Here is a 25779-nt window from a genome sequence, read left to right as displayed (position 1 = left end):
AAAATGTGAATATGTGGAAAACTCAATAAATTTTTTTTTAAAAAAAATACAAGAGATGCTAGCCCTTTCTCCCTGCCTCTAGTATAGGAGCCAACTCCTAGGGACCAAGGTCCCTTCAGCCCACCCCCCATAAAATATTTGAGGGGGCCCGCCTTCCCCCAAAGTTGATGGGCATTGCCATTCAAATGGTATGTGTGCACCATGTCATGTGATCGATTACACAGGACGGGGTTTACCTGGTCCCCCCACCTGATATTTTATTCAACTTGCCACCCCCTGGTCTCTAGGCCTTCACAGCACAATCCTACGCCTGCTTGCTGAGTCCCGTGAGCCTTACTCCCAATGCAAAAAGGCAGAGACACCCCTGGATTACTCAGTAGAACATATACATGGGGGAAAACAGAACTTCACTAGACTCCCTTACACCCCACTGCACGTTCTTCCCCTATTTATTTTGAATTGCTTAGGGGGAGGCAACCTAATATTTTGACTGCTTTAGGGCCTCTAAAGGTCTTCATCTTCATGAAAGGAAGAAGTGAAATACTAAGGGCTGCCTATTTCAGGGAAAGGGCAAGGGAAGGGGGTGCTTCTACAAGTTTCACTGGGACCCAGAGGTGTGGATTGTAGTTCTGCGTAGGGATTCTAGCTGCAGCTAGCAGCAACTGACAAATTGGTCCATTTCAGTGTCCATCCATTTCTCATTTTCCCAGTCTTAGATTTGATCCTCCACATTTCTGCAGTACTTTCCATTTTTAAAGAGGAGTCCTCATGCAAATCCAGTGCTGCATGCAATTTTCGTAATGTTCGCATTTACGCAAGCACCTTTCCTGAATATAATGCATGCTTGTATGTTCTGTTTCTACACACATGCATTGTAGAGGTGCTTGGCTGCTTAACATGGCGGACTCAGAGACTACTTCGATGATGGAGGGCTTAACACCCAGCGCCTCACACCCCCCCCCCCCGCTTCCATGGAGGCAATAATGGACTCGGGAGATGATTGCGGGTCTCCTTTCTAATCGATACCCCTCAACAAGGTATGGAAGGCAATTCAGCCTCAGGCGAACCCCCTCCCCTCTTCCAGAGTCTCCTGTGAATGGGTGAGATGCTGCCATTGCCACAGACTGGAACAAGAAGCCCACTCCGCCACTGTTAGTGAGTGAAGCAAGCAGGGGCGTAAGCCCTGGTATTATAATATAATTGCAGTATTGGATCAGCACAGCTACCCAGATTATTGGACTCTCCTTGTTAGCATGGCTATATGACAGCTGTCCTGATGAGATTCTGTCCTTTAAAATATACTGTACTACAGCACCAGTGGTTATAGCGACAGTTCAAATCAAACTGATAATGGCTACAGTTTAATATGCAGAAGCACATATAAGCATATTCAGGATGGAACATAAAAAGGAGGAAGAATATGCCTCTTTTAGAAAGGATTTCCTCATAAACAAAACTTGCTGCTCCAAAATGTTTCAACATGGAATGCTTCTTTTCTGGAATTCAGACTCTTGGGGCTTATCCAGTTACCTTCCTCTGCCTTTTCCAGGAACAGTCCAAGCTTACCCTGTGATCTGCCATGTTAAGTTGTGGGTGAACATATCAGTGATTCTTCAAACAGCTCTTGTTTATTCACAGGCCAGAACAGAACTGAACTGAAGGGTTCAGCCAACCTGCTTATATAGAGCTCCAGTATCACACAACTGTAACAACTTTCTTTAACTATCCAATCACTGAACATCACTTTCAATCCCTTATTTGCATATGTGGACCTGAGTGAAAACTATCTACAGTATCCCCCTCCTGGCCCAGGGTGAGAACTTCAGTACATAACACACCATTTGTTCCGATTGAGCTTTAAAGAGTGGATTTTTGTGAAGAAAGCTCTGGGGCAAAAACCAGCAACAACAGTGCTCAATCAATGCTTTTAAGCATGGACTCTGCCTGAAAAGTGTGTGGCAAAAGGCAAGTGTGGATAAGCCCTCAATTTCATACACACACATACCTCAGTTTTCTCACTACCCCCCTCCAAAACACTCCATTCCCAGCTCAGTTCTCGTTGAACTACTTTTGGGGGAAGTCCCCCCTCCCGCAAAAAAAAAAAAAAAGATTTGTGTACTCTTGCAAACCTTGTGCATGTTCACAAACCCAAGTCTGATTATCTTTCCCTCTTGCATGCTGTTTTGACTACCTAAGGCCTGGGGCTCAGAGACTTGAGATCATCACTATCAGTAATGATGGAACTGTGCCAGAGCTCTCCTTTAAGGCACTAGCATCCCCTGGTGTACATTTGTGTACCATCTCTGCCAAACCCATACACAAATTCAGCCAATTTGTGGTACAGCAGAAAAGGGGAAGATCTACAGCACAATCAGAACTGCTTGCAAAATCTTCCAACCTTCCCATACTTCTCTGAGGGTGGGTAAGTAGGTGTGCTGTTTTGGATACTGCCTTCAGATGTGCAGTGGCAAAGGGGAGCTCAATCTATTAGCGGCTCAGGCCAAGTTCTCACAAACAGCAGCTGAGGAGGCAAACATGTTTCTGGGCTGCTCCACTTTAGATTGTAGGTGGGATTCCCGAGGTTGAGAGCTGCTACAGACAAAATATATAGACAGAGATTAATTCTGTACATAGAAAAAATTTATCAGGGGAAACTGAGGCTGCATTCAGACCTGGGGTTTATAAAGTTAGTGCTTCTACACCAATTTCTAATGCTCTTTTTACACTCTAGTATCTTGTTGCATTATGAAACTGTGGCTTTTTGATCAATATACATTTCTGTGTGCTGCTCTGGTTTGCCAGAAGCAGCTTAGTCATGCTGGCCACATGACCCGGAAGCTGTACGCTGGCTCCCTCGGCCAGTAAAGTGAGATGAGCACCGCAACCCCAGAGTCATCCGCGACTGGACCTAACGGTCAGGGGTCCCTTTACCTTTACTTACCAGAATTGTATGTATACAGGGGCAGGGGCGCCGACTTATAAAAAATATTGGGGGGGCCCATACCGGGGTCCTGCCCCGGGAAGTTTTCTAAATTTTAGATGAATTGCCACTCTCAAAATGGCCGCCGGGAATCACGTGGACCAACCCAAGATGGCGCCCGCCTCCCTTGCGGCCTGCTTGTCTGCGAGAAACCAAGGGCCTAGATGAGAAACGAGGTCAGAAGCGAGGGATAAGTTCCGGGAAAGATGAACAGAAGCCCGAGCGAGAGTAACAGCGACGGAGAAGGAAGACCTCCAAACCGCTGCTGCTGGGGGAACGAAAGGGGCGAGCCCCGGGCTGCCCCGACCTTAAGTGAACCTGTGAGGGCCCGCCCTTTGCGGCAGCCGATTGGCTGCCGCCGTGGGCGGTGAATATTAATGAGCTAGGGGGAATCCCCGCTTCTCGCGGGGCTGACGCCAGCCCCGCATGATTGTTGATGGGTCGAGAGCCCGCAATAATTTTCTTAAATTATTGGGGGGCAGAGCCCCCCCAAACGATTCCCCCATTAAACCACAGAGCTTAGGGCTTGCAGATCAGAAAGTTGGCGGTTTGAATCCCTGCAATGGGGTGAGCTCCCATTGCTCCGTCCTAGCTCCTGCCCACCTAGCAGTTCCAAAGCACGTCAAGTGAAAGATAAATAGGTACCGCTTCGGTAGGAAGGTAAACAGCGCTTCCGTGTGCTGCTCTGGTTTCACCAGAAGCGGCTTAGTCATGCTGGTCACATGACCCAGAAGCTGTCTGAGGACAAATGCCGGCTCCTCGGCCAGTAAAGTGAGTCATCCGCGGCCGGAAGAAGATGGAAGAAGATTGGAAAATTTAAAGTTTTTATTAAAGTATATACTAAGTTTAAAGCTTATATGAAAATAACAAAACAAAAAAAATTGAGGGATAGAAAAACGGTGGATTGACACTTCATGGATTTAGCAGAAATGTTATGAGAAGTTAAGCATCTATAAGTTTTAGCTTTAAGGTTAAAATAAGGTTAAGAAAATTATGTTATGTATAATTTGATAGAGATTTAAAAGAAAGATGGAAAGGATTTGCTGAAATTACCAAATAGAAGTGGAATACAAGAAGGGAGGTGAGAGGAAGTCGAGGAAACAAGTGAATGAAAGAAAGGTTGTGTTTTGAAATGTTTTCTTTTTTTTTCTTGTATTGTGTTACTGATTTGGTTTGTTTTATCCTTGTTGTGTTTTTCTTTTTTTGATTTGTTAAAAGTAATAAAGATCTTTTTTTTAAAAAAAAAATGTATATAAAGCAGATATTGTGGCGGAACTTTCATTCCTCGCTACTATGAGCTGAATATAGAGCATGAAATCCACTCTCGACTCCGAGTATATTTCAGGGGAAGAGCTGTTTGGTATATTTCCTGCTTGTGAATTATTATTTGTGTGTGTGTGTGTGTGTGTGTGTGTGTAAAACACATGCCTAAAGCTTTAAATCTGGGAGGGGCATGGGCGTTCCGAGGTGGGCCACCAGGTGGCACTGCCGGCCATGCTCCAGCTGCTGCTGCTGCTGCTACAGGTGCCAGTAAGTCTCGCATTTTCAACCTCTTCCTCCTCCTTTGCACTAGCTAAATGATTCCTTCCTGGACTCCCATCGCTGAGGCCAAATGTACCTTTACCGAGCAAAATATCCTTTCGAATTATACACCCAGCACATGGAACCTGACAAAGGGGCAATACAAGCGGACTCTCTGTGCCCTTACCACAGTAAAAAGACTGATACTGGTGAGCTGGAAAAATAAAAATGCGTCTCCCTTCTATGATTGGATTGAAGACTTCTACAAACTCACCACATATGAACAACCTGCAGATAAACGCAGACTTGCCATGGACAAATTCAATGATACAGTGGTACCTCGGGTTAACATACACTTCAGGTTACAGACTCTGCTTGTAGCCTTTTTAGCCTCGGGTGAGAAGAGGGGAAATGGGAGTCAACAGACACTCAAGGAATAGTTTCGGAGAAAAAGCTTTATTTCTACCATCCATGAACTGGTAGAAGGAGCAAGTGTGATAGATTCACAAAACAAGCACGGGTTCCCAGTCATTTGCACAGAGCATATATTCCCCTTCCAGTTCCCTCCCCTTTCTCCTCCTCCTCAAGAGTCCTGCCCCATGACGAGTTTCCTGAGCATGAACAGAAAGCTCCTGTCTTGGGACTCTCTTGGACTCTTGGCGCCCTTCCCAGGAAAGGGGGATGAGAAGCCTGGCGTTCAGCGTGTCCAAGATATGTTTCTTTTCTCTTGCTCTATTGGCACAGTTCCCAGAAAGAAAAGTTGCAAGGTGAATGTACCTTTTGGCAAGGTCAGCTAGCCTGAGAAGCGACCTTTGTTACAGCAGAGCGAAATGCTTCTGATGCTTAGCTAATGCCTTTTAGCTGCTGAGAAAATGATTTTGAGAAGCTTTGAGAAGCCTTGAGCCTGCTTTGGGGGGGGTGACTTCGGGCCTAGGTGGGGTCACCTGTCCTCACCTCCTTCATGCTAACCCAGAAATAATACCTCGGGTTAAGAACGTTGCTTCAGGATGAGAACAGAAATCGTGCTCCGTCGGTGTGGCAGCAGCGGGAGGCCCCATTTGCTAAAGTGGGGCTTCAGGTTAAGAACCCGGTCTTAACAGTGAGTCCGTAAGTGACTGTGGAGGCCAATTCTGGATCCCCACGTCCTTCCACAGTGGGGACATTGGATTCCGGGTGGGAGTTGATCACTGTGAGGGTTTGCCAAGCGTGCCTTCCTCTTAGCACATGTCTTCCTTTCGTCCTGAGTTCGAGCGTCTTCAAAGCACATGACACCTTTGGTAAAAGCTGTTCTCCAATTGGGGCAGTCGCAGGCTAGTGTTTCCCAGTTGTCGGTGTTTATACTACATTTTTAAAGATTTGCCTTGAGAGAGTCTTTAAACCTCTTTTCTTGACCACTAGCATTACGCTTTCCATTTTCAAGTTTGGAATAGAGTAGTTTCTTTGGAAGACAAGAATCAGGCATCTGAACAACATGACCAGTCCAATGAAGTTGATGTTGAAGAATCATTGCTTTGACACAGATGATCTTTGCTTCTTCCAGTACAGTCATACCTCATGTTACGTTTGCTTCATGTTACCTTTTTTCAGGTTGGGTCCCGCGGTGACCCGGAAGTACCGGAAAGGGTTACTTCCGTGTTTTGCCACTCGCGCATGCGTAGAAGCGCTAAATCGTGTCAACATGATTCATGGTGTCAACATGACTGTGATGTGTTACAAGTCATTAACTCCAAGCCTCATGGCCATGCCTCAGAAAACACAAACCACCCCAGCTTTTCAGAGCTGGCTATCGTGGCTTTAATCTTTGTGCATTGCTACGCCTGATGGCTGAACCGTAGAAAGCACTGACTTTTATCTATCTATTTTCACTGCCAAATGTTGCAGGGGGCCATTTTCCGCAGTTTGGCGCTGCTTTAGAGTTAATCGGATGACGTCAGGTTTTCGGTTAGAGCGCCAAAGGCTCATTTTGTGGGGCACTGTGAAAAGTGCGGTTTTCACTGCTAAACATTGCATGGGCCTTTTTGCCAGTGCTCAGCGCAGGAATCCCTTTCCCATAATATCTTATACATATTAGACAGCACTTTTACATTATGCAACAGGTCTCTCTCCAGTTGTGATATTTGGCAAAATCTTGACCCTGAGAGTTAGGGTGCCGAGGGCTGATTTTGTGGGGTGCAGGAAAACATAGTGTTTTCACTGCCAAATGTTGCATGGGGCCTTGTTACAGCATATGGCTCTGCTTTGGAGTTAGTCAGACAACCCCCGATTTTTGGCGAAATCTTGAAACTACTGTTTAGTGTGCTGATGGCTCATTTTTTGGGGGGCGGGGGAGCTGTGAAATGTATTTTTACAGGGGCTCTTCCTGGAGTTTGGCACCGCTTTGGAGTTAATCGGATAATGTCGTATTTTTGGCGAAATCTTTACGCTGCAGGTAAGGGTGTCGAGGGCTCATATTGTGGGGCACCATGAAACGTAGTTTTTTCACTGCCAAATGTCACATGGGGCCTTCTCCATGCATTTGGCGAAACATAGTGTTTTCTCGACAAACGTTGCAGAGGCTTTCCCCCGCAGCTCAGCACCCTTTGTAATGATTCGGCTGACCTTGGATTTTTGGCGATATCTTAACCCAGCAGGTTAGGGCGCTGAGGGCTCATTTTGTGGGGTGCTGGGAAATGTAGTGTTTTCTTTCCCCCCCAAAAAAATTTATTGTTTTTTTCACAAAAATTTAAACACAGAGACAAATAGACAAACAAACATAAATCATAACCTTATTAGGACTAATCTAATTAACATTTGTTAAGTGACTTCCTCGTATCCCCCTGGTTGGATTTCAGTGCATATCATTTTAACGGTTTTCCAAATCAATATTCTTATAAAATTAACTTAATCACTTAACATCTTTCTTACTTCCCAGTTCAGTATTAAACATATTAATTCATCACATATTACATATCTAAATCCTACGCCTATCCGCTATATGCAAGCTTTTTCCAATTAATTTAACTTAACATATTTAACTAAATAGTCATTAAATTTCGTCCATTCTTCCTGATACTCCTCCTCCTTCTGTCAGGGACTCTTCCAGTCAGATCGGCTAGCTCCGAAAAATCCATCATCTTCATCTGCCATTCTTCCACTGTTGGTACTTCTTGCGTTTTCCAATTCTTAGCTAACAAAATTCTTGCTGCAGTTGTGGCATACAAAAATAATTTAACATCTTTTGGGGGCAATTCCAAACCTGTTATTCCAAGAAGAAAGGCCTCTGGTTTCCTTATAAATGTATATTTCAACATTTTTTTCAATTCATTATAAATCTTTTCCCAGAAGTCTTTCGCCTTGGGGCTGGTCCACCACATATGATAGAAGGTACCTTCTTTTTCTTTACATTTCCAGCAATGGTTATCACAGTTATGATAAATCTTTGCTAATTTAACAGGGGTCAGATACGATCTATACATCATTTTCATTATGTTTTCCTTTAGTACAGTACATGCAGTGAACTTGACCCCTTTCTTCCACAATCTTTCCCAATCCTCAAACATTATGTTATGTCCTACATGTCTTGCCCAATCTATCATCACTGATTTAACTTGTTCATCCTTTGTATGCCACTCTAACAATGGGAAATGTAGTGTTTTCACACACACACACACACACCCCACCCCAATGTTGCAGGGGGCATTCTCTGGGTGTTTGGTGCTGCTTTGGAGTGAATCAGATGACATTGGACCTTTGGAGAAATCGTGACCCTGTGGGTTAGCTCCTGAAGCCTCATTTGGGGGGGGGCGCACCATAAAACATGGGGTTTTCACTGCCATGGATCACAAAACGGCTGCTGTTTTGTGCAAAGCTGGTAGATTGAGAAACTTGTATTTTATTTTTATTTTTAAAAAGATAAACTAAAGGTGTGTGCTTACAGGTCAACAGATACCAGTGTGCATGCCCATTATGACCTCAGGCAAGAATCAAGAAAATACAGGTGGTCCCTCTTAACTGACATTCTTAACTGAACAGAACTGAAGGGAGGGGCTGGTTCTGGAGCAAAGCTGTTTAGATTGGGTTTGGGTGGATGCGAAGAGGATGCCTCCAACTTCTTGGGCTTTGCTTCTCAACTTATTCTGCCTTCTGGGACCCCCCAGCCCAAGACCAACCACCTCTTGGATAGGTGAGCATGCAGATATTTTGGAATGTGAGTGTGGGGCAGGATGACCGCGTATGAAAGCTCCTTTAAGCACAAGTGCTGGCCCCCCTTTTCTCTCCCATGGAGGCCCTGAACTGGCCAGCTCCTGGTTCAGGGCCTCCAAGGGAGAGAAAAGGGAACCTCAGTTACTCTTTGCCTTCTGAGGACAATGTCTCACTCCCAGCAGAGCCCCAAGACTTACGGCTGCTGCTCTAACAGCCTCAGCCCATCCAAGGGATCGTGAGCAAAGCACACAAGCCCTGCCCGCCAGATGTGAAGCACTCTACGGAGAGAATTGGAGTTTTTTAACTGGCTGAACAGAGTTTCAGCCCTTGGGGAATTTGATTTCTTAAACATACTCCTTCCCCTTCCTTGTGTCCCTGGGGAGAAAAGCCAATCCTGCTTTCTTCCTTTGGTAATTTAATCAGAGGAAAGAACTCATTCCATGGTCTAATAGATTTGCTGAATCATGAATTCTGTACATGCACAGAGGCTATACCTCTTGAAACCCCAAAGATGGGCAAGATGGGGCATTGCTCTCCACCTGGCTCCACCGGATATTGCTGATGGCCAATGAAAGCCCAAGCAGGGATTCCTAGTGGGGGATGTTGCTGTGGTATAGTGGAGGAGCAGGGCCAGGAGGCTAACTTGGACACCTGAGAACACAAAAAAGCAGCAGCAAAACAACTACATGTTTCCTTTTAAATGGGCCTTCCTGCTGAGTGTAAAGCATAGATCCTCATTTTTAAAGGGGAAAGGGAGAGAAGGCTTCTCCCAAAGTGTTAGAAGGCCACAAATAATGTAACAATAGAACATAACAAATGTGCCATTTCATGTGATACAGAATCCTATGTGCAAATCTGTTAGATTGAGAAATTTGTATTAAATAAGGGGGGGGGATTAAAGGTGTGTGCTTGCAGGTAAACAGATTGGAGATTTCCTGCAAGATCTTGTGAGATCTCATTGTAGTCTTGCAAGTTGTCTAGGAGAGCAAAATATGTATTGAGATTTGGGAGAGATCTTGCATGCTCTTTCAGGGACCAAAGCCATCACTGCTGCAGCGCCAAAGGCAGGTGGCTAAGGGGTGGTGAGTGTCCCACGGGGCGAAATGGGATGTACCCCCCCTCAAGCTCAGGATTCCAGAACTAACAACTGTCAGTTGGGTGGGACGGAAGGCAAGGACCCACAGCCCAGGTGGGGCTCGCTAGCTTGGGGAGGAGGTGTGTGATTCCTCAGCTGGAGTAGATGCAGGACAGTTGAGGCTCACATGCCTCATCACCGCAGAAGCTATCACTGGAAAGCTGTCCTGGCCAGGCCTGTGTCCTTTGGCTCCAGTTGGGAGTGAAACGGATGACGTCTGATTTTGGGCGAAATATTTTTTTTAAAAAAAATTATGATTTTCAAGTTTATACATTTCAATAATTTTGCAGTCATTTTAACATTTCAAAACTTGACTTCCTTCCCCCTCTTTCTGCAGTTCCTTAAATTGATTCTTCATGTCTTATGCATATCCAAATTACCTTAATTTCTTCATTTATGCATCTGCTTTAAATATATAATCTTATTAAACTGCAGGTTATTCCAATAATCCTGCCAATGTTCTTATCTGTTTACAGTTTGTAACTATTCATTAAACCATTTCCATTCTTTAATAAAAAATTTGTTCTCTTGCTCCTAGAAACGGTCAGCATGCGACAGAGGCCACATCCTGGAAACGGCTTTGACTGGCCACCTAAACCAGGTGAGGGCAGCCAAGGTGTCTCAAATGCTCAGGAACTTCCCCTGTGTGCCAAGACAGGCTCCAGAAGATTGAGCGGACAAGACCAAGCGTGGGCCCAGTGGTCAAGAAGGTGGTTTCTGCAATGCTGTGGAGGGAAGTGAGGGGCAGATGGGGCTCATCCACCTATAAAGATAGCCCAGCGAGGAGAAGGAAAACTCTGATCCTGATTTGCCTTGTGGGATATCTTTGGGAACTGAAAAGGCTAAGGAGTAAACCCTACACAAATCTGGAGTCCCTCAGGCGGTTGTGTGGCGCTGTTTACAACCCCTTCTGACAACTCCTGCAGCCCAACTGGTGCCTAACTCTGCTTTCCTTGGAGACACATCTGCAAGGCCATCTGGGAAGCCCAGGACCTCCAGACACACTGCCCAGTCTTGCTCCCTGGAGAGGTCACTTTGGGAATGCTGACACCCTTGCTTGACTTTTGACCTCACCCCCGGAGGCGCACTCCATTGCTTCTCAAGACAGACAAATGCCAGCATTAAAAAACTATTTGAAAGAATTTTATTTCATTCACAAAAGACAATCTGGCATGTGATTAGGACAGTGGTTTTCTGACAATGGGTGACACGTTTATTGATCCAGTTTGGAAGTCTCTGTCTTGTCTTCGCACATGCGCAGTTCCATCTAGGAGCAACAACAAGGGAAGGAGCCAAACTGTCGACTCCTGCAGCGAGACTCAGGATTTCCACTCATTCTCACAAACGTAGGAAAAAGCACCGCCTAGGATAAAAGGATGATCACAGAATAGCATGTTTGTAAAGGAACTTGATTAGAATAATAATAATGATTTTTATTTTATTTTTCTATTTGGGTTTGTGGGGAAGGGGGGGACTGGATCTTGGTGGGGAGGGAGATCTGTGCTGGAGCTGCTGGCCTCACTGCTGTCGCTGCCCGGAAGAGAGAAGAAGAGAAAATATTTTTAATCTTTCCATTTATTATTATGTTGACAACCCATCTTTCCTTCAAGGATCTCCAGGTGGCTTACGCTATTCTCCCTTTCTTTAATTATATTTACTTCCTCATTCCATTTCTCTTCCAATATCTCTTCCTCCTCCTCCTTGCAGACCAGGGGGTGGATTTTAGGGGCACGACAGCAGAAGGCCAGCAGCTCGCACAGCCTGCCACACTGGCCATTCTCTCTTTCAACAGCCTTGGAGAACAACTGAGTAGGCATCTAGAGCGTCAACTGAACAGGCATGTGGATCAGCTAGTCACTGGGCACAGTCTAATCTTTTGGAGGGGGCTTTCCCCAGTTTCCATTTATAAGAAGTTTGAAAGGTTGCCTCTTTATAAAGTCTGTTTCCATGTGACGAGAGACCACACTGGAGACTCAGTGTTTTTGAAATATATCAAGGTAAAGGGACTCCTGACCATTAGGTCCAGTCGTGGCCGACTCTGGGGTTGCAGCGCTCATCTTGCTTTATTGGCGGACCGGTCATGAACAGCTTCCGGGTCATGTGGCCAGCATGACTAAGCTGCTTCTGAACCAGAGCAGCGCACGGAAACGCCCTTTACCTTCCCGCCGTAGCGGTACCTATTTATCTACTTGCACTTTGACGTGCTTTTGAACTGCTAGGTTGGCAGGAGCAGGGACCGAGCAACGGGAGTTCACTCCGTCGTGGGGATTCGAACCGCCAGCCTTCTGATAGGCAAGTCCTAGGCTCTGTGGTTTAACCCACAGCGCCACCCGCATCCCTATTTAGATACTTGGGTTTTGGGCGAAGGGAGAACTGGGTCTTGGAGTGGGGTAGAGCTGTGCTGGAGCTCCTGGCCTCACTGCTATCGCTGCCTGGAAGAGAAATGAAGAGAAAAAGTTCTTAATTTTTTCATTGATTACTACACTGATGACCCATCTTTCCTGCAAGGATCTCCAGGTGGCTTGCGTTATTCTCCCTTCCTCCCTTCCTCATCCCATCCCTGAACTCTTCTTGAATCAGGGAGCTGCCTCCCCTCATCCCAGTGATCCAGATTCTCTCTGGCCTCCCTGTTCCTCAAGAACAAAGATCAACACTCCCCATCTATATATCGGTGGCATCCATCCCCTGGTCGCTTGGTCTTACATAAATTGTTTTCACCTTCACTAAAGATTCCTTCTGATCTTCATAGCCATCACTTCATCCTCCCATTTCTCTTCCAATATCTCTTCCTCCTCCTCCTCACAGACCAGGGGATGGATCTTTGGCACGTGACAGCAGGAGACCAGCAGCTCACGCAGCCAATCTTTATAAACTAATCTAACCATGACTTGGTTCCCTATGTTTCTGAATCTTGAGGGATAGTAAAAGAAACAGAATGTAGAAGGAATTAGGAATCCTACTTATACTTTATATGAAGAAAGTCTCTTCATTACACCAGAAAACGTATTTCCTTTCTCACAAACTACCTCCTCAAGCTAAAGATGCTCATCTTTAATTTTATAGTCCCTTTCCTCTTTTGTGCAGTTCTGCCCCTCCTTTCGCCACTTTTCTTCTCTTCCCGATTCTCCAATTAGTCCAGCCGTTTCTCCTAGACCACGCTATGCCATCTTTGCCATCTTTATAGGTTAGTGTTTAATATAAGTTCAATATTAAAAGTGTTGCCTTCTCTTTTACCTTTGTTTTCCAGTAACTTCCACTCTTTTACCACAAATAGCGCAGACAATCCAAGTCTTTTAACTCAGTCTCTTTCGCTGGGCTCACGCCACTTCAAAGTAAAAAACAAGTTAAGTCCTTGAATTCCGCTTCTTTTAATGGGCTACTACTGCTGCTGCAGAGTGAAATTTGAATCTGTCTTCCTTTTCTTACTGGTACTTGTTAGAGAAATCTTTGCTTATGCTTACGTATAATAAGAAAGATTTCCAATATGTTTAAGATAAAATCTCCCGTTCTTTACTCTTTATGTGCTAGTCCTTTGGGTCTGTTTCTGAGCAGTTCAGTTTGTATAAATAAGTCTCACAGACCCTCTTCTCCTCAAGCTCTCCTTGTTAGCTGCTGTTCTTACCCTTTGGGACTTTGAGGCTTGCTGCTGAGGATTGCTCGTGTCCTTGCGTCTAGGTACTCTCTGTCGACTCACCTCTTGGTTAGGACGTGGGCTTCGAAGGGTTCCTTTTTTGACGCTGCCGGACAATGTCAGCCCTGGGCCACGCCCAGAGCCTTTTTGGGGGTCGTGTAGCCTTCGCGTTGCCCCCCAAAGTTCCCTCTAACAGCTGCTAGGCGCGGAGAACCCGCGAAGCAGATCCACAACGGAGGGCGGAAAAACTGGAAGCCCTTACATACCAGGTTTGGGAGGGGGATTTGGTCTGCGATAGGCTTTTTCCGTAGGGACACGGGTGGCCACAGAGCCTAGGGCTTGCTGATCAGAAGGTCGGCAGTTCGAATCCCCGCGACGGGGTGAGCTCCCGCTGCTCGGTCCCAGCACCTGCCAACCTAGCAGTTCGAAAGCACAAAGTGGAAGTAGATAAATACCGTATTTTTCGCTCTATAGGACGCAATTTCCCCCCTCCAAAAATTAAGGGGAAATGATCAAAGCAGCAGAAATAAGAGATGATTGGATCCCTTTAAGAGCTCAAAGCATGGGTACCCCCAACAAAAATTTAAAATTCGGTTTTGTAATTTGGAACTAATGTGATTTGATTGGTTTGCTAATAAAAAATATATTATAAAAAAAACAAAAATTAAGGGAAAATTTGTGTGCGCCCTATGGAGTGAATGCAGGCTGCGCAGCTAAGCCCAAAGCCAGAGCAGGCAGAAGGAGCGCTGCGCAGCGCTCCGTCTCGCTGTTCTAGCTTGGGGTTAGCTGCGCAAAGCCTCCGCAGGGCAGCAGGGTGAAGGCCCCCTGCTGCCCTGCAAAGGCTTCAAAGGCCGTCCCCGAAGCCAGAACAGTGAGGCGGAGCGCTGCGCAGCGCTCCGTCTCACTGTTCTAGCTTGGGGATGGCTGCGCAAAGCCTCCGCAGGACAGCGGGGTGCCTTAACCCCGCTGCTCTGCAGAGGCTTCAAAGGCTGCACTCTGTTGGCTTCAGGCAGCTATCCGCAAGCTTTCGGAGCGCAGCAGGAGTTCCCGCTGTACTTCGAAGCCTTGCGGATAGCCACCTGAAGTCACCTAGCAGTTCAAAAGTGGAAGTAGATAAATACCGTATTTTTCACTCTATAGGACGCACTTTTCCCCCTCCAAAAATTAAGGGGAAATGATCAAAGCAGCAGAAATAAGAGATGATTGGATCCCTTTCTGAGCTCGAAGCATGGGTACCCCCAACCAAAATTTAAAATTCGGTTTTGTAATTTGGAACTAATGTGATTTGATTGGTTTGCTAATAAAAAATATATTATAAAAAAAAAACAAAAATTAAGGGAAAATTTGTGTGCGCCCTATGGAGTGAATGCAGGCTGCGCAGCTAAGCCCAAAGCCAGAGCAGGCAGAAGGAGCGCTGCGCAGCGCTCCGTCTCGCTGTTCTAGCTTGGGGATGGCTGCACAAAGCCTCCGCAGGGCAGCGGGGTGCCTTCACCCCGCTGCTCAGCGGAGGCTTCAAAGGCTGCACTCTGTGGGCTTCAGGCAGCTATCCACAAGCCTTCCAAGCGCAGCAGGAGTTCCCGCTGCACTCAGAAGGCTTGCGGATAGCCGTCTGAAGCCTGGAGAGTGAGAGCGGTCGGTGCACAGTTTTCCCTCTCTGCGCAGCGCCCCTTCAGCGAAGCGGGAGGAGAAATGGAAGGGGCTCCATTTCTCCTGCCGCTTCGCTGAAGGGACACTGAGCAGAGAGGGAGAGAATTCCCCCCCCTGTTCTCCCCCTCCTATAATCCGGTGCGTCTTATGGTCCGGTGCGTCCTATAGAGCGAAAAATACGGTAGGTGCCGTTCTGTCGGGAAGGTAAACAGCCTTTCCGTGCACTGCTCTGCTTTTGCCAGAAGCGGCTTCGTCATCCTGGCCACATGACCCGGAAGCTGTACGCCGGCTCCCTCAGCCTATAGAGCGGGATGAGCGCGCAACCCTAGAGTCATCCGTGACTGGACCTAACGGTCAGGGGTCCCTGTACCTTTACCTAGGCTTTTTCCAGATCTGCCTTACTGCCCTATGTTTCTAAATCTTGAGGGAGAGCAAAAGAAGCAGAATGCAGAAAGAATTAGACATCCTACTTACACTCAAGAAGAAGAAATCTTTATTTTGCCGGAAAACATCATTACTTCTCACAAACCACCTCCTTTCTCCTGAACTATCCTCAAATAGTTGCTCTTCCCAAAGTCCTCAGCCAAGTCACTCAGCAGGGGGACGCGTCACAATGGAGGCCCTGACCCTGTTGCTTTAGCTACCTTGCTTAACAATGTGAATTGTTCCCCTTAACATTAATTTTTCAAATATATCCTCCAGTGGGTTTTTATTTTATTTATTTAGGAAGGATCTAGAGCTGGCTTCATCCAGCACAGTGCATTTCTGGACAGGACAGGAAACACCTTGCAAACACACACTTTTCAACATGGCGGTGTCACCAAGGAAAAACACTCCTGGCCTAGACTATGGCTGCTGTTTCTCAATTCATAGTAAAAAATGACCCTTCTCAACATCCTGTAATAAACTGTCCAGTATTAGGATGGACAGGAGCAGGACTTCACCCTTAGACCCCCTCATCCCCCTGTTTCTTTCTGTTTCTGCCCAGTGTCTTCTGCCAATCAAAAGCTTTCCTTAGCTTGCAAGGAAGTGAAATGTTATGAGTTACTTGGTGCCAGACTCCCCTTTGCCATGAGTTTCTGGGTGCCAGGCACTGAACCCCTGGACACTGAACATCTGGGGAATTGATCTAAGCTGTACCCCAAGCACTACATTTGATTGTTGGTTATTAAAAACTGATTGAAACCATTTTATTTCATTCACAAAAGAAATTTTGACATGTGATTATGATAACAGTTTATATAATAAAGGTGACACGTTTATTGATCCTTTTTGTAAGTTATTATTTGTCTACTTTAATGTATTTTTTATATATATTAATCAGTAAGGGGGTGGGGTGGGAAGCAGTTTTGCATATGAAACTGGTGGATGGCTGTCATTAATCCAGATCAATTTCATAGAATCATAGAAACTTATAGCTGGAAGGGACACCAAGGGTCATCTAGTCCAACCCCCTGTGATGCAGCAATCTCAGCAAAAGCATCCATGGCAGACGGCCAGCCAACCTCTGCTTAGTAACCTCCAAGGAAGGAGAGTCCACCACCTCTCATGGGAATCTGTTCCAATGCCAAACTGCCCTTACTGTCAGAAAGTTTTTATGAATGTTTAGTTGGAATCTCCTTTCTTATAACTTGAATCCATGGGTTCGAGTCCTACCATCTAGAGCAGGAGAAAAGAAGCTTGTTCCCTCTTCCATGTGACAGCCCTTAAGATATTGGAAGATGGCTGTCAGATCTCCTCTCAGTTTCCTCTTTTCCAGGCCAAACCTCCCCAGCTCCTTCAAGTGTTTCTCTTCAATCTTAGTTTCCAGACCCTTGGTTGTCTTGGTTGCCCTCCTCTGCACACATTCCAGCTTGTCAACATCCTTCTTAAATGATGGTGCCCAGAACTGGACACAGGACTCCAGGTGTGGCCTGACCAAGGTAGGAGAGAGTAGGACTTGGACTTCCTTTCATCAGGACCCTGGACTTCCATAGATGCAATCTAGAACAGCATTACCATTTTCTGCTGCTGCACATTCCTTGTGGCTGAGGCTCAGGGTAACGCCCCCGGGACCTTTCAGTTCATGGTGTCCATGGAGGCGCAGGTCAATTCTGTGTCCAGGGCAGCTGTTGACCAGCTGCATCTAGTACGCAGGCTGAGACCCTATCTACCTGCGGATTGCCTCGCCAGAGTGGTGCATGCTCTGGTTATCTCCCGCTTGGACTACTGCAATGCGCTCTACGTGGGGCTACCTTTGAAGGTGACCCAGAAACTACAACTAATCCAGAATGCGGCAGCTAGACTGGTGAGTGGGAGTGGCCCCCAAGACCTACATTGGCTCTCAGTATGTTTCCGGGCACAATTCAAAGTGTTGGTGCTGACCTTTAAAGCCCTAAACGGGCTCAAAGGCCCAGTATTCCTGAAGGAGCGCCTCCACCCCCATCATTCTGCCTGGACACTGAGGTCCAGCGCTGAGGGCCTTTTGGCGGTTCCCCCCCTGCGAGAAGCCAAGTTACAAGGTAGTGGTGCCTGCCCTGTGGAACCCCCTCCCACCAGATGTCAAAGAGATCAACAGCTACCTGACATTTAGAAGACATCTGAAGGCAGCCCTGTTCTGGGAAGCTTTGAATGTTTGACAGACTTTTTTATTTTAATATTTTGTTGGAAGCCGCCCAGAGTGGCTGGGTATAAATATTAAATTATTATTATTATTATTATTATTATTATTATTATTATTATTATTATTATTATTATTATATTATGATGATGATGACTGTGAGGTGTTACAAGTCATTAACTTCAAGCCACACTGCCATGCCTTTGAAGACACAAACCATCCCAGCTTTTCAGAGCTGGCTATCATGGCTTCTTTAATCTTTGTGTATTGCTCCACCATGTGGCTGAATCATATAAAGCACTGACTTTTACATATCTCTTGACCTCTAATTGCAAAAAGATCTCGTTAACTTGGATTATAATCTTTATAAATTGGAGTTGTGGAGCAGGTCCTTGGGGGGGAGGGCTCCCACCATTCCTCCTCAGTCCAGCCCCTGACAACCATGTGGGTTACGGCGTCGAGGGCTCATTTTGTGGGGCGATGTGAAACGTAGTGTTTTCACCCCCAAACCTTGCAGGGGGCATTCTCTGGGTGTTTGGCGCCACTTTGGAGTGAATCGGACAATGTCTGACTTTTGGAGAAATTGGGATCCCATGAGTTAGGGCGCCAAAGGCTCATTTTTGGGGGTGCCATGAAATGTGGGGTTTTCACCGCCAAACATTTCAGGGGGTCTTTAGCAAGTGTTTGCCGTTGCTTTGTTGTGAATCCTAAGACATCGGGTTTTCAGCGAAATCGTGGCCGCCATATCTATCCTGATAGATGATTTGGCCTGTCACCCTTGTGTGGAAGTAAAGGATGAGATTCCCCTACTATTCCGCCTGGGGTCTCCAATGTGGTGCACCCAGCCTCCACTCACACTATTCCTATGCTGGGGGATTTGGGGGTGGTTTGTGGGGATGTTATGTACTGAGTTGAATAGGATCCAAAATGCTACAGTCTGATTGGTCCTAGAACAATAGGATCCAACATGCAGCAGTCTGATTGGTCCGCAGGAGCCACTCAATCCAGCTCCAGGTGGAAGTGAATCCACAACCTGATTGGCCTACAGGAGAATCCCAGAATTAGCCAATCACGTGCAGCCCATTGTGTAAATAATGTATATAAAGCAGATATTGTGGGGGAACTTTCATTCCTCGCTACTATGAGCTGAATATAGAGCATGAAATCCACTCTCGACTCCGAGTGTATTTCAAGGGAAGAGCTGTTTGGGATATTTCCTGCTTGTGAATTATTATTTGTGTGTGTGTTTGTGTGTGTGTTTGTGTGTGTGTGTGTGTGTGTATGTGTGTGTAAAACACATGCCTAAAGCTTTAAATCTGGGATGGGCATGGAAGTTCCGAGGTGGGCCACCAGGTGGCACTGCAGGCCATGCTCCAGCTGCTGCTGCTGCTGCTGCTACAGGTGCCAGTAAGTCTCGCATTTTCAACCTCTTCCTCCTCCATTGCACTGGCTAAATGATTCCTTGCTGGACTCCCATCGCTGAGGCCAAATGTACCTTTACCGAGCAAAATATCCGTTCGAATTATACACCCAGCACATGGAACCTGACAAAGGGGCAATACAAGTGGACTCTCTGTGCCCTTACCACAGTAAAAAGATTGATACTGGTGAGCTGGAAAAATAAAAATGCGTCTCCCTTCTATGATTGGATTGAAGACTTCTACAAACTCACCACATATGAACAACCTGCAGATAAACGCAGACTTGCCATGGACAAATTCAATGATACAGTGGTACCTCGGGTTAACATACACTTCAGGTTACAGACTCTGCTGGTAGCCTTTTTAGCCTTGGGTGAGAAGAGCTTTGCGCCCGGGACGGGGAAATGGGAGTCAACAGACACTCAAGGAATAGTTTCAGAGAAAAGCTTTATTCTGCCATCCGGGGTGGCAGAAGGAGCAAGTGTGATAGATTCACAAAAGAAGCATGAGTTCACAGCCATTTGCGCAGAGCATATATTCGCCTCCCAGTTCCCTCCCCTTTCTCCTCCTCCTCAAGAGTCCTGCCCCATTGTGATGAAATTCCAGTGCCTGTCTTCGGAGAACTTCCTGACATTAGTGACGAAGATGCCTCCAGTGCTGAAGGACACGAAGAAGAAGTGGTTCTTGAAGATGATGCTCCACATCCATTTTCCCAAAAGGAGTTGAATGATCTAGTTTGCGACCTCAGCTTGTCAAAGGACTCTGCCAAACTGTTCTCATCCAGATTGTTTTTTGTTTTTAAATATTTTTATTGAATTTTTAAGAGAAGAAGATAGCAAAACATATATCAGACACAAAACACATAGCTATCAACAATATATAAAGAAGAAAAGAAAAAACTCACAGTTTTCCATACATATTTTCCATAACCAACTGGACTTCCTCACATTTCCCTTTCCTGCGTTCTCCATAGAAAAGTTATGTTTAGTAAATTATTACCTTCTTTCCAATTTTATGTTCCAATTCTAATGTATTATGCCTCTAGTAAGTATTTCCATCAAATATTTAAGTGCTTAGTTTTGGCATAACTTTACTTCAAATCTCATCTTTGTATTTCAACTTATTCTCATCCATATCTCATTTAAACTTCTGATGCCATAGTCTTTCCTTTCATGCACCTTCTTAACATTCATGTAATTTATATAATTTTTGTAAATAGTCTTTAAACTTCTTCCAGTCCTCTTCCACCTCCTCTTTTCCCAGGTCTCGAATTCTGCCAGTCATCTCAGCCAGCTCCATGTAGTCTATCAGTTGCGTTTGCCATTCTTCCAGTGTGGGTAAATCTTGTAACTTCCAGTATTTTGCAATGAGTATTCTTGCTGCTGTTGTTGCATACATAAAAAAAAACTCTGTCTTTTTTTTAACACCTTCTGGTCGACAATACCCAAAAGGAAGGCCTCTGGCTTCTTAGGGAAGGTATACTTAAATACCTTTTTTAACTCATTGTAAATCACTTCCCAGAAGGCCTTCAGTTTCGGGCAGGTCCACCACAGGTGAAAAAACGTTCCTTCAGTCTCCTTACATTTCCAACATTTGTTATCATGCAGGTGATATATTTTTGCAAGCTTGACTGGGGTCATGTACCACCTGTATATCATTTTCATAATATTTTCTTTCAAAGCATTACATGCCGTAAACTTCACACCGGTGGTCCATAACCTTTCCCAGTCAGCAAACATGATGTTATATCCAATATCCTGTGCCCATTTTATCATAGCTGATTTAACTGTTTCATCTTGTGTGTTCCATTTCAACAGCAGATTATACATTCTTGAAATTACCTTGGTCTTAGGTTCTAACAATTCTGTTTCTAATTTCGATTTTTCCACCTGGAATCCTATCTTTTTATCCATATTGAAAACCTCCTTAACCTGGGCATAATGTAACCAATCTCGCACTTTACCCTCCAGTTTCTCCAAGCTCCGCAACCTCCAGGTTTCTCCGACCTTTTCAATTATTTCCCAATATTTCGGCCATTCAGCCTCCATATTGAGTCTTTTCCGAGCCTTAGCCTCCATAGGTGACAACCACCTTGGAGTCTTGTTTTCTAACAAATCCTTGTATTTTGACCAGACATTAAATATTGCTTTCCTGACAATATGGTTCTTGAAAGTTTTATGAATCTTTACCTTGTCGTACCACAAATAAGCATGCCAACCAAAAGCATTATTAACCCCCTCCAGATCCAGGACATTAGTGTTCTCAAGGAGTAACCAATCTTTCATCCAGCAGAAAGCTGCAGCTTCATAATACAACCTTAAATCCGGCAGGGCAACCCCCCCTCTTTCCTTTGCATCGGTCAAAATTTTAAATTTTATTCTGGGCTTTTTGCCCTGCCAGATAAACTTAGAAATATCTTTCTGCCACTTTCCAAAACATTCCACTCTGTCCACGATCTGTAGGGCCTGAAACAAGAACAACATTTTTGGCAACACATTCATCTTTATGGCAACATATTCATCTATTCGGCCCAACAAGGAAAGTTTCAATCTTGTCCAAATTTCTAAGTCTTTTTTAATTTCTGACCAACATTTTTCATAGTTATCTTTAAACAAATTCAAATTTTTCGCAGACAAGTTGACCCCTAGGTATTTCACTTTTTTAACCACATTTAAATCAGTCTCCTTCTGAAACCTCTCTGTTTCCATGGATGTCAAATTTTTTTCCAACACCTTAGTTTTCTGCTTGTTTAATTTAAATCCCGCCAACCGACCAAATTCACGAATCAATTCTAAAGCTCTTTTCGTACTAGATTCTGGCTCCTGTAATGTTAAAACCAAGTCATCTGCAAACGCCTTTAATTTGTACTGTTTGGTTCCGACCTGTATCCCTTCCACCAACCGGTCCCCTCTAATCATGTTCAAAAGAATCTCCAGAACCGAGATAAATAACAGAGGGGAGATAGGGCAACCTTGTCGTGTTCCTTTTTCAATCATAAACTCTTCTGTCACCACATTGTTAACTATCAGTTTAGCTTTTTGCTCTGAATAAATTGCCTCTATTCCATTTTCGAACCCCCGTCCCACTCCCATCCCTTCCAAAGTACCTTCGTTTTCTTTACATTTCCAGCAATGGTTATCACAGTTATGATAAATCTTTGCTAATTTAACAGGGGTCAGATACCATCTATACATCATTTTCATTATGTTTTCCTTTAGTACAGTACATGCAGTGAACTTCACCCCTTTCTTCCACAATCTTTCCCAATCCTCAAACATGATGTTATGTCCTACATGTCTTGCCCAATCTATCATCACTGATTTAACTTGTTCATCCTTCGTATGCCACTCTAACAATGAGAAATGTAGTGTTTTCAAAGCCCCCCCCCCCAACGTTGCAGGGGGCATTCTCTGGGTGTTTGGTGCTGCTTTGGAGTGAATCAGATGACATTGGACCTTTGGAGAAATCGTGACCCTGTGGGTTAGGGCACTGAAGCCTCATTTTTTTTGGGGGGGGGCCATAAAACGTGGGGTTTTCACTGCCATGGATCACAAAACGGCTGCTGTTTTGTGCAAAGCTGGTAGACTGAGAAACTAGTATTTTATTTTTATTTTTAAGAAGATAAACTAAAGGTGTGTGCTTACAGGTAAACAGATACCAGTGTGCATGCCCATTATGACCTCAGGCAAGAATCAAGAAAATACAGGTGGTCCCTCTTAACTGACATTCTTAACTGAACAGAACTGAAGGGAGGGGCTGGTTCTGGAGCAAAGCTGTTTAGATTGGGTTTGGGTGGATGCGAAGAGGATGCCTCAAACTTCTTGGGCTTTGCTTCTCAACTTATTCTGCCTTCTGGGACCCCCCAGCCCAAGACCAACCACCTCTTGGATAGGTGAGCATGCAGATATTTTGGAATGTGAGTGTGGGGCAGGATGACCGCGTATGAAAGCTCATTTGAGCACAAGTGCTGGCCCCCCTTTTCTCTCCCATGGAGGCCCTGAACTGGCCAGCTCCTGGTTCAGGGCCTCCAAGGGAGAGAAAAGGGAACCTCAGTTACTCTTTGCCTTCTGAGGACAATGTCTCACTCCCAGAGCCCCAAGACTTACGGCTGCTGCTCTAACAGCCTCAGGACATCCAAGGGATCATGAGCAAAGCACACAAGCCCTGCCCGCCAGATGTGAAGCACTCTACGGAGAGAATTTGGGTTTTTTAACTGGCTGAACAGAGTTTCAGCCCTTGGGGAATTTGATTTCTTAAACATACACCTTCCCCTTCCTTGTGTCCCTGGGGAGAAAAGCCAATCCTGCTTTCTTCCTTTGGTAATTTAATCAGAGGAAATAACTCTTTCGGTGGTCTAATAGATTTGCTGAATCATGAATTCTGTACATGCACAGAGGCTATACCTCTTGAAACCCCAAAGATGGGCAAGATGGGGCATTTCTCTCCACCTGGCTCCACCAGATATTGCTGATGGCCAATGAAAGGCCAAGTAGGGATTCCTAGTGGGGGATGTTGCTGTGGTATAGTGGAGGAGCAGGGCCAGGAGGCTAACTTGGACACCTGAGAACACAAAAAGCAGCAGCAAAACAACTACAAGTTTCCTTTTAAATGGGCCTTCCTGCTGAGTGTAAAGCATAGATCCTCATTTTTTAAAGGGAAAAGGGAGAGAAGGCTTCTCCCAAAGTGTTAGAAGGCCACAAATAATGTAACAATAGAACAAAACAAATGTGCCGTTTCATGTGATACAGAATCCTATGTGCAAATCTGTTAGATTGAGAAATTTGTACTAAATAAGAAAAAAAATTAAAGGTGTGTGCTTGCAGGTAAACAGATTGGAGATTTTCTGCAAGATCTTGTGAGATCTCATTGAAGTCTTGCAAGATGTCTAGGAGAGCAAAATATGTATTGAGATTTGGGAGAGATCTTGCATGCTTTTCAGGGACCAAAGCCATCACTGCTGCAGCGCCAAAGGCAGGTGGCTAAGGGGTGGTGAGTGTCCCACAGGGCGAAATGGGATGTACCCCCCCCTCAAGCTCAGGATTCCAGAACTAACAACTGTCAGTTGGGAGGGACGGAAGGCAAGGACCCACAGCCCAGGTGGGGCTCGCTAGCTTGGGGAGGAGGTGTGTGATTCCTCAGCTGGAGTAGATGCAGGACAGTTGAGGCTCACATGCCTCATCACCGCAAAAGCTATAACTGGAAAGCTGAATTATGATTTTCAAGTTTATACATTTCAGTAATTTTGCAGTCATTTTAGCATTTCAAAACTTGACTTCCTTCCCCCTCTTTCTGCAGTTCTTTAAATTGATTCTCCATATCTTATGCATATCCAAATTACCTCAATTTCTTCATTTATGCATCTGCTTTAAATAGATAATCTTATTAAACTGCAGGTTATTCCAATAATCCTGCCAATGTTCTTATCTGTTTACAGTTTGTAACTATTCATTCAACCATTTCCATTCTTTAATAAAAAGTTTGTTCTCTTGCTCCTAGAAATGGTCAACATGTGACAGAGGCCACATCCTGGGAACGGTTTGACTGGCCACCTAAACCAGGTGAGAGCAGCCAAGGAGTCTCAAATGCTCAGGAACTTAATCTGTGTGCCAAGACGGGCTCCAGCAGATTGAGCGGACAAGACCAAGCGTGGGCCCAGTGGTCAAGAAGGTGGTTTCTGCAATGCTGTGGAGGGAAGTGAGGGGCAGATGGGGCTCATCCACCTATAAAGATAGCCCATCGAAGAGAAGGAAAACTCTGATCCTAATTTGCCTTGTGGGATATCTTTGGGAGCTGAAAAGGCTAAGGAGTAAAGCCTACACAAATCTGGAGTGGAGTCCCTCAGGCGGTTGGATGGCGCCGTTTACAACCCCTTCTGACATCTCCTACAGCCCAACTGGTGCCTAACTCTGCTTTCCTTGGAGACACATCTGCAAGGCCAAGAGAGGGAAGCCCAGGACCTCCAGACACACTGCCCAGTCTTGCTCCCTGGAGAGGTCACTTTGGGACTGCTGACACCGTTGCTTGACTTTTGACCTCACCCCCGGAGGCGCACTCCATTGCTTCTCAAGACAGACAAATGACAACGTTAAAAAACTATTTGAAAGAATTTTATTTCATTCAAAAAAGACAATCTGGCATGTGATTAGGACAGTGGTTTTCAGACAACGGGTGACACGTTTATTGATCCAGTTTGGAAGTCTCTGTCTTGTCTTCGCACATGCGCAGTTCCATCTAGGAGCAACAACAAGGGAAGGAGCCAAACTGTCGACTCCTGCAGCGAGACTCAGGATTTCCACTCATGCTCACAAACGTAGGAAAAAGCACCGCCTAGGATAAAAGGATGATCACAGAATAGCATGTTTGTAAAGGAACTTGATTAGAATAATAATGATGATGATGATTTTTATTTTATTTTTCTATTTGGGTTTGTGGGGAAGGGGGGGACTGGGTCTTGGTGGGGAGGGAGATCTGTGCTGGAGTTGCTGGCCTCACTGCTGTCGCTGCCCGGAAGAGAGAAGAAGAGAAAATATTTTTAATCTTTCCATTTATTATTATGTTGACAACCCATCTTTCCTTCAAGGATCTCCAGGTGGCTTACGCTATTCTCCCTTTCTTTAATTATATTTACTTCCTCATTCCATTTCTCTTCTAATATCTCTTCCT

General features: G+C 45.2%; 1 long non-coding RNA gene across 1 annotated transcript; it reads left to right on the top strand.

Moving 5' to 3' along the window:
• The first annotated feature begins 22534 nt into the window (after positions 1-22534).
• Positions 22535-25522, top strand: LOC310699062. The gene is made up of 2 exons (XR_014521906.1): positions 22535-23008; positions 24613-25522. It is a non-coding gene; the product is annotated as an uncharacterized lncRNA (long non-coding RNA).
• Positions 25523-25779: the final 257 nt, after the last annotated feature.

The sequence above is a fragment of the Podarcis liolepis genome (assembly GCF_965112155.1).
Source record: "Podarcis liolepis genome assembly, contig: HAP1_SCAFFOLD_38, whole genome shotgun sequence".
Classification (NCBI taxonomy): domain Eukaryota; kingdom Metazoa; phylum Chordata; class Lepidosauria; order Squamata; family Lacertidae; genus Podarcis; species Podarcis liolepis.
Note: the sequence above shows the minus strand (reverse complement) of the source record. Positions and strands in the feature narration are given on the sequence as shown.